This window comes from Ambystoma mexicanum, chromosome 3q (genome assembly GCF_040938575.1).
Source record: "Ambystoma mexicanum isolate Mex_15411 chromosome 3q, UKY_AmexF1_1, whole genome shotgun sequence".
In the NCBI taxonomy this organism is placed as follows: domain Eukaryota; kingdom Metazoa; phylum Chordata; class Amphibia; order Caudata; family Ambystomatidae; genus Ambystoma; species Ambystoma mexicanum.
Genome location: NC_090926.1, coordinates 769,283,324 through 769,292,273, shown reverse-complemented (window position 1 = coordinate 769,292,273; position 8,950 = coordinate 769,283,324). Strand labels below are relative to the sequence as shown.

Below are 8,950 nucleotides of genomic sequence, written 5' to 3'. Positions count from 1 at the left end.
ATGTGGGTCAAAATCACTCCCTGCAATTTGGGGAGATGCGAATTAAAGTCTGTTAAAGGCGTTCGAAGCGCGCAGGAACGAGCAGTTTGTGCGTGCAGAGTCTGAGGGGGTTAACTGCGGGGGGGCGGGGGGGGGGCAGGCACCCGGGAGTCCGTGCGTCTGGTTTTAGCGGGGGCGGTGGCCAGTGGGCGACACTGCAGCACTGTTTTGATCTATCCCGAGTTACCACTGGAGTCTGGAGTCTCGGGTCGGCTAAAATGCAAATCTGTGTGCTGATCGTAAACTGGACTGACGTCACCCGCATTACACGCACGTTCCGGAGCCGACTGTGAGGGGGTGGCGCGGGCAGCAGAGCGCCAGCAGCGATGGTGGCACACATCAAAAGATTGGTAGGGTGAGACGGCTTTTACAGAAACATTCAAGTGGATTTGTGTAAAATAAAATCTCTCTCTCGCTCTCTCAGTCTTGGAATTGAAGGGGCCATGATGTAATTCCGAATAAGGGAGCGGGAAGAAGAAAGCCTGGACACCTTACATTGATTAAATAACGTAGTGTTGGAAGTGGAAAAAAGGAACTAGCGCTGCATGTGAAAAGGAGGGAGTATGGAGAAGGTTGTGTAAGGGCAGTGTTCTGGTAGGGAGCAGGTCGGGGCTTAAGCTTTGATTTATAATGTTCAATGCCTCTTTGCATTGTGGCCAGACAAAACATTCCCTGGCTAATAAACTAATGGCACTATGTTCGTCCCTGTCAGAAAGATCAAAAAAATATATTCATAAATAGAAATCTTTGATACAACTGTGCATGCAAATTAAACAAAATACTTTTTGACATACATCTTTTTAGAACATGTTTATTAGCGTTGTCTGTCAATCATTAAACAGTGTTTTTAATTGTGTGTTTTAATGTAAAACATTTTGATTGGCAATACACTTTGAACTCTACATGGCCCTAAACAGTCAGTAGCTAAAAATGTAATTTTCCTATATGAATAGTCCAAGAAGTTAAGCCATCTAGGACACATGACGCATTCATCTTCATTTTAAATAATTAACGTAGCCTTTTCTCTTAATGAATACTTTTATTAGTAAATAACAGTAATTGAACAAACCAAAATTCTATTCTTTGAGCAAGCCCATACCCATACCTTACACTTTGTAGTTGCCAGTAATCATGTTATTACATTTACTTCAATTGAATCCAAACATTGGCATGGGCAACCGGTTTGGCTTTTGTACAGGTGTAGGGTAACTCCAAAACAACCAGACATAGAAAAAGCAACCCACTAGGGAAAAAGGCTTGGTTCACTCTTTTTGAGAAGAACAAGAGCTTTATATTGTATACAAAAAGAAAAATGGTGACATGGTATTATAAGGCCACTCCCACAGAGCGCTCTCTGCCTTCATCAAAGCAAACATTACATTATAAGCGTGGAAATCGTCACTCATGACGTATTCAATATACAGTGTTCCTCCCCCACCCTCATTTGCTACTGCCTATTTTCATGCTAATATTCACATATAGACCCCTCTTTGATTGGCCGTATCATCTTTTCTTCCATCTTCTTCACACTTGGGCAATGGCCTCTTCACCTCGAGGTACTGTAAAGTGATTGGTTGAGCTCTAAAATGCACCACCCTGTCTTGAAATCTAACCACGTGATGTGCACCTGGTCAGCAACATGAACTCGGCAGATAACTTCGAGGTCAGCCTTGCCCATGCAAACAAAGCAACTATTTTCTCATCCCAGACACACAGGCACCTCCATCATTCCTTCCCGCTGCAAACGTTGGCTTCACCCTTAGCTCTGCCTGGTACAAATCACAGACCTTGTTGTTCTTTGCTTCCCCCTTTATCAGCTACTCATCCAAAAGGGTAGCCCTAGAATTCCTCCTAAATGTCCCACTAATCCATCCAGTTCATGAAGGATTTAAGTCTTATTTCTTGGCATCTGGTAGTTCAAATAGAATTACCATTATTCAAGGGGGCGCCAGTGTCGTAAATCTCAACTCGTGTTTTGGCAGCTCAGTACCTCTGCCCAGGCTCCCATGAGTGTGGCCTTCGTACTGGGCTGTAGCCCTTCTCCCATTTGGCTGTTCGCATTACTATCTAATTGTACAAAGTTCTAACTGGATCTATTTGTATGTTTGTGTTCCCTGCTTTGCCTGGGGATTGAAATGTAACAATCAAGCAAGAGAAGAGGCCTCTTTGTTCTGTGTTTCCAACACAGCCTGCTGGTTTTAGAGACTAGCACAACTGCCTGGGTCACTCGAGCTCTGCAAGCCACACTCAGGGGGCCTGCCTTAGTTTTGGCAGCCTCGTGTTGCCTTTGGTATCCCCCACATAGCGTGGTGGTTAGTGGCTGGACGATCTAAGTGCAATTACATGTGTTAAGCGCCTTTTATTATTTTTCCTGTTTCTCTGTTTTTGATTTGTTTCTCTGGCACTATGTCGCATACCATGCCCAGCAGGGATATAGGCACAGATTTGCCTACTACCCCCGAAAACGCCTCTGGATCCAAGGCAAGGACTGCCTGCATACAGTATGATGGTATGGGTAGGGTTGATTGTTCCCCACAATCACCCTCCCTGGGCAACCACAGAAGTGGCAGCCGCTTATCGGAAGCTTTGGCAATGAGTGCCAAAAGGAGGCAAAAACTTCAAAAGGAGCAGCTTCTGCTTTCTAATTTGTTGTCAATTAAAACAGACCTTAAGAGTGTTGTTTGTCGCCTTTCTTCTATCTCCTTGCAATTACTGCCAAAGGTACCAGACTCTCATATGTCCAAAGAAGGAATAATTGAGGTGTTACAGGAAGTTAAGGTTCCTGTGGGAGGCCAAATCCATCTACTACAGCCAAGCGACAAAAGGGAATGTGTAGGAGAAGAATTGGTAGAAAGAATGGATAGACTCTTGGTAGACCCCAAAACACTAGACAACTGTCAAATTCTTAAAAATCAGGTGCTGCGGGACCTTGCAGCATGTGCTAATTTTGGGGAATTTCAGTCATGGATGGCCTCCTTGGGCCAAAAAGCTCCTTCTTTGTCTCTATCACCCTTCCAGAAGACTAGTCAAGAGGTACCCGAATAATTGGAAAAAGCCTCTCAAACCTCTGCTCAGAAGAGGTCTCAGGCGGGCTGTCAAACAGATCCCATAGAGACGTCTGAAGCAGGGCCGGCTGTGCAGGCAGAGGCAGCTCTCCCTGCTCTTCGCCCAGTGGGTGAGATTTTATTGGAAGGTTCTCTGCCCCTTTTAAACTGGCTGTTCTACTGGCCCCCTTTTTGCCTAAGGATATCTGTCAAAGAAAGAGAACTATGGCTAGGATTTTGGACCCAGACATACAGAGTTTCGAGAAACGTGATTATTACCAACATTCCCAAACAGAGTCATCCGGAATCCAGGGAATCTTTGAAGAATAACATTTTAGCCTGGCTCAATAAAAAATGGGGCCCAATTGTGTTAGAACTAAGGACTTGAAGGTCTTGCGCAGAATTACGATTGACAATTGGTGCTCCATTGACAACACCAAGTGCATCATTATAGGCTGTGGGCTTAGCAATTTCCCTACGTACCTGAACAGGGATGTAAAATTACAAGCCTCTTCCTCACCTACTAACCTAAGAATTGTTATGAACTGATCAGTTTTTGTTTCATAAGTTGTTGGCTGTAGCAGTGATTTTGGTTAAGGCCTGTCCCTTTATAACTGTTTTATCTATTTGTATTTTGCTTTGTATATGCTTTGTGTCAATGTTATTTTGTATTTGTCTGTATGTCGGCCCCCTTAAGCCTCAGGGTCAGTGGAGCGCGGTACAAAAAAAGTTCAATTCAATTCAATTCAGGATTCAGGCCTACTCACAAAGACAGTGTATGCTACATAACACTTTCGCAAGGTAAATTAGTAGTTTTCCTTATATTAGTTTCCCCAATATGTGTGTTTACCGCCAGTCACTTCCACCCATAACATTCCTCCCTACACCACCCTCCACATGTTAATATATTTTCCGGCAGTGTGCCTGCAGTGTGTTCCGTGGTTACTGTGGCGGCATTTTTGTATTCGTAGCTGTAAGAAGTCTATCTTTGCTGATTGTGAACTGACCTGGAGGAAGAGTCAGCACAAGTCATTAAATGCCTAGAGACTGCGCGGAGCGAGCGGTGTGTGCCTGCAGTGTGTTCCGTGGTTACTGTGGTGACACGTTTGGATTCCCAGCTGGTGGAAGTCTATCAAGCTGTTTGTCAACTGACGTGGAGGAAGAGTCAGCACAAGTCATTAAATACATACAGACTGCACAGAGTGCACACATTGTGCCTGCTGTGTGTTCCCTGGCTGCGGGATCAGGGGTGCACTGTCCCTTGAGCAACATGTGGGAATCTGTAACGTGGACTCTGTGAGAAACCTGAAGGTGTCTCACCCTCTAGTCCCCGGGGATCTGTCATCCAGGTGGCCAAGACACGGCCATCACTTTTGGATCCAGTTCCTGGGGTTGGACCAGTGCGGGAGGATCACCTGGGTGAGGGGTCTTCGGGGAGTGGGATGTCAGATGGGGAGCTGCAGTATCCTCTTCCCTGTAATACCTTTATTCCATCCTATCAGGTAGGATACTTACGAACTCAAACCCCTACCCCTTCACAACCCAAAGACTTTCGACAATCAAGGTGGGGGAATCGCCTGATGTTGTGGTACTGTCCTTGGCTCCTACAACAAAGCAGCACCATTGAAATCAACACAGCCAGTGAGTTGGGAGGCTGATACCAAAACAGTCTGTGTTGAAGCCAAGGTTGCAAGCAGCAACATTGTATGGTGAACGCTGAAGCAAACAGTGTATGAAACGCTTGCGATAACCAACGCAAGTAAAATTGGACAACAGATCTTTGAAACCAAGATACGATACCTTAGACAGAGTGGTCCGGCACAATGTGCGTGCTCATTCGAAGGTCTCTGCAATGTATCCAACTGAGAGGTGGCAAAAGCGAAAGAGTGACAAAGGATTGTGAATCGAAGTGGTCCTGCAACAGGTCAAGCAAAATCATGTGCACAATCGAAACTCTTTGATGGTAATAGAATAAAGAAAGTTGATGACAAAGTAGATAAAGTTGATAAAGTTGGTTTAAGCCTGAACAAGGGAGATCAGCTCAGAGCTTTGGGTTGAAGCAAGTTTGTGTCAAAGTAAATTTAAATTGGTTCGAACCCGGTGGAGGGAGATTTATTGAATATTGTGTCAAAGTGGATCTGAGCCCAGTGGAGGAGGATCCAGGGTGCACCGTGAAAGACCCAAGAAATTGGATACATGAATTGGATACATGAAAATCCTACGAGCATTGTGTTAAAGGTGACCTGAGCCTGGCTGAGGTGGATACAAGGTGAATAGTGAATCACTTGAGAAATTGAGTGCATGTGAAATCCTGAGAGGAAAATACCTTATTGTTTGTTTGTCGCATTAGGCTCTCTGAAAGAAGAGACTTTGAAAGGCAAAGAGACTTGGGCATGGACGGTCCTGATGCTAATGTTTAAACTGCACCCTTGTGCCAGAGAAGCCGGAGACTATGCTAAGCTCGAGTGTGACACCTTGCCCCGTGCTGAAAACACAGCGAAGGGAGTTCAATGGCCTGAATATCCTGACATATAATTTCTTGAACAGCACAGCTAGTAGTGCGCCCGCTTTGACATCTGTGCAGAGCCTGCTGACGCAGGTTTGAATCTCGGCAGGGCCAAACTCAGCCTTTCATCCTTCCGAGGTTGGTAAATGAGCACCACACACCATGGGTAGTAGTAATGAGCAGCGCTCAGATGCCTGGGGGTTTGTAGTGCTATATAAATACAAAATTGCTATTGTTATTATTATTCTTTTTTTTATTACTTGGTTTAATCGGATTAGCGATTTTTACAAGAGAAAAAGAACAAACATAAATAAAATGTAAATGTTGCAGGTAAAAGTAAAAGTTAAAGTTGCAGATGCACGGGAAACATAGAGAGAAACACTTTCTCTGCATACAACATAAGTTCAGTTTGTGCTTATTGGTTGCTTACACCTAGAATCTGTCTCAGTAACTGCGCAGTTGCTATTACCGAGGTTGTTTTATCTCCCGCCAATTAGTCTTTCCCACCACACAGATTCTTCTTGAGTGTAGGCAGAAGTCAAATGCAGCGTCAGATATTTTGATCTTATAGTCATGGTTCCGGGGCATGTAAGAAGCAGGTGCCGTATTGTTTCAATCTGATCATCTTTATTGCAGTAACAGCAGTTATTCGAGTTTGCCAAGCCTCTAACTGCCAGGATCTCGTTAGTTTCCAAAAGATTGAGACGGGCTCTCAGGAAAGTGTTCCTTAATGACTTGTTTGGATTTTCTTTTTAAATAGTTCTGAACGCAGTTTAGTTTCCTCGACTGTGATGGTAAGTGAGATGTCGATATAGCAGAGTCCAAGGTGTTTGTCCAGTGAAGATCTTCCATTTTTCTTTTTATTTTCATAGGGTTTTGAATCAACTCTGCCTTGTTGGTTTGAATTTCATCCAGTTTTGTTTTGCATCCTTGTTCGCATGCTTTCAGCATGTTACACCTGTTTCCTGTTGTTTCAGCTCTGATCATGCTTAATATACACGAACAGTTGGTCAACAACATTTTTCTGTAAAGCATCATGCTGTTTCTTTCAATAGATGCTTTCAGGGAAAGGAGGCTTAGTTCCCGTCTGATCAGCACCATAGATGAGCATTTTGGAAGGCTTAAAACACATCTCCAAAAGTAGCCTTCAAGATGGATCCATAGTTTTTCCGATGTTTGAGGGATGGCCTGCCTGCCATAGGCTATAGATGGAACCACCTTGGATCTGTATAATCGGATCACTGGGACTAAGGAAAAGCGTCCATATTTTTTGTCCAGTGCGCTCGTTGGTGCAGTCAGCTTTCTCGTTTTATCAAAGAGGGCTTGTTGCATTGCTATGTTTGTTTTGGAGGAGTCGAGGGTCACGCAGAGATATTTAAATTTATGGACCTTTTCAATTTCTGTACCTTCAAGAAACCATGTCAGTCTTTCATTTTTCCTTTGCGGTTTTTCCAAGAGCAGGATCTTTGTTTTGCCAACATTGATTTCCAGATCATTTGCACGTATGTAGCTGACCAAGTTGTCGAGTTGGCGCTGCAGGCTGAATAGTGTGTGATCCATTAGTATCATGTCGTTGGCGTACAAGAGGCACATGGTTTTTGTTGAGCACATTGTGGGTGGAAAATATCTTATAGTAGCCTCAGAGTCTTTGAAGTCGCCAATATATGCAATGAAGAGAGCCGGCGCCAGGGGGCAGCCCTGCTTGACTCCTCTCGCTGCTAGTATTTCCTCAGAAAGCCAGCCCTGTTGGCTTAAGCGTACCCTCAATTTGGTGTTCTCATGGAGTGCGTGAATCGGTTGAAGGATTTCGGGTGGGCATTTCCACACACTTAATTTCTTCCATAGCCTTTCCCGATTGACCTGGTCAAAGGCTTGAGTCAGGTCAATGAAGGTCAATGAAGGCCACGAAAACTCAAGGGGCCCCTTCTAGGATCTTGCTCTTCAATGCGCTCATGAACATGATATTGGCACTGGTCGCAATATTTTTTGTAAATGCTATTTGGAATGGATCGGCGCATAATGCAGTACTCGCCCAGAGCTGAAAGCGTTTCAAGAGCAGGGCCCCAAAAACCTTTCCAATCACGTCTAATAGCGCAATGGGGCAGTAGTTTCTTGGGTCCTCTTTGTATCCCTTTCTGAATATAGGTACAACGATGGATGAGGTCCAAGATGTTGGTATTACATTCGACTCTGTACATCTTTTGAAGATCACGCTAATAAAGATCGGCCATTCCTCTGGGTGCTGTTTAAGATTGCTGTTTGTTATACCGTCCCGTCCCGGGGCTCTTGATGGTTTTAGCTTACGGATAACATCTCTTATGTCTTCTATATCTCCTAAATCAGCCCATCGTTCAGTTTGGTCTTCTTTCTCTGCAGTCATGGGTATTAAGGTCCGTTGGAATAGTGTTTTGAAAAACTTCACCTACGTCTCCTCACCAATGTTGTTCAACAAGTCCTCCTCCACTGGGGAGTCGACAGACCTGATTAGGGCCCAGAACTCACGAGGGTTATGGCCACTCACTTTCCTTAACATTTCCTCCGAATTCTGTTGATATAATGACAAGCATTGGTTTTTCACCCATTATTGTTATGTTTTTGAGGCTATACATAGCTTTTCGAGATTCAAGGTAAAAGGGTGTTTTTGGGCCACTCGCTTCAGTTTCCAAAGGTCCTGTCTTTTCCCTACAAGAGTCTGACAGTAGGCATGGCTGTGGGAAGTTGAAGAAGGTTTTTGTTTGTTGCCATTAGATTTATAGGGAACAAGGAGTGGCTGATAGTCTGGAGCTATTAGGGCATCTTTAACGTGAAGATCCTCTGTCCTCTTGGTGAAATTTTTTGTTATATTCGTAATGGATCTGGTGGACAACTTGAGGCGAGTTCTTGAGGATTGCATTCTATTTGGGTTGTCATTGGTAGTTTCTGGATTGATCAAGATTTCCACGTGAAGGCCAAAAGGTTGTGATCACTCGGGTTTGTCTTTATTACCTCAAAGGAAACAGATTGGGGTGTTAGTATCCTTGTTACAAAAATATGGTCTATGTCTGCGTTAGAGTTATCCCTTTCCCACGTTGGGGCCCGTTCTGGATGGCGAAATAGGTCTCCCATGTTCCGAAGGTCTCTCGAGGTCATGAGATGTGACCACTTTTCTCCTCTCTCTTCTCTTTGGAGTTTAGGAAGCCTCCACTTTGCCGTGTCTTCTTGAATGAGGTTGGTTGCGTTTAAGTCCCCACATATGATCACGTAGGAGACCTGATGTTCCGTATAGGCTTCATCAGTGGCCTGGTCAATCGTAGATAGGAAAGTATTATTGTCCATAGCTTGTGGGTTCCAATAAGTGTTCGTGATAATCATAGGGGTTGGT

The 8,950-nt window shown here is 44.3% G+C and overlaps 1 long non-coding RNA gene across 1 annotated transcript in view; it reads left to right on the top strand.

Annotated features, from left to right (window-relative positions):
- Window positions 1-240: 240 nt before the first annotated feature.
- The window catches only part of LOC138581917 (uncharacterized), a 336,680-nt gene continuing 327,970 nt past the window's right edge, over window positions 241-8,950 (top strand). Inside the window, exon 1 of the long non-coding RNA XR_011304870.1 lies at window positions 241-389. This is a non-coding gene — a long non-coding RNA (uncharacterized lncRNA). The remainder of the gene's footprint in view (window positions 390-8,950) is intronic.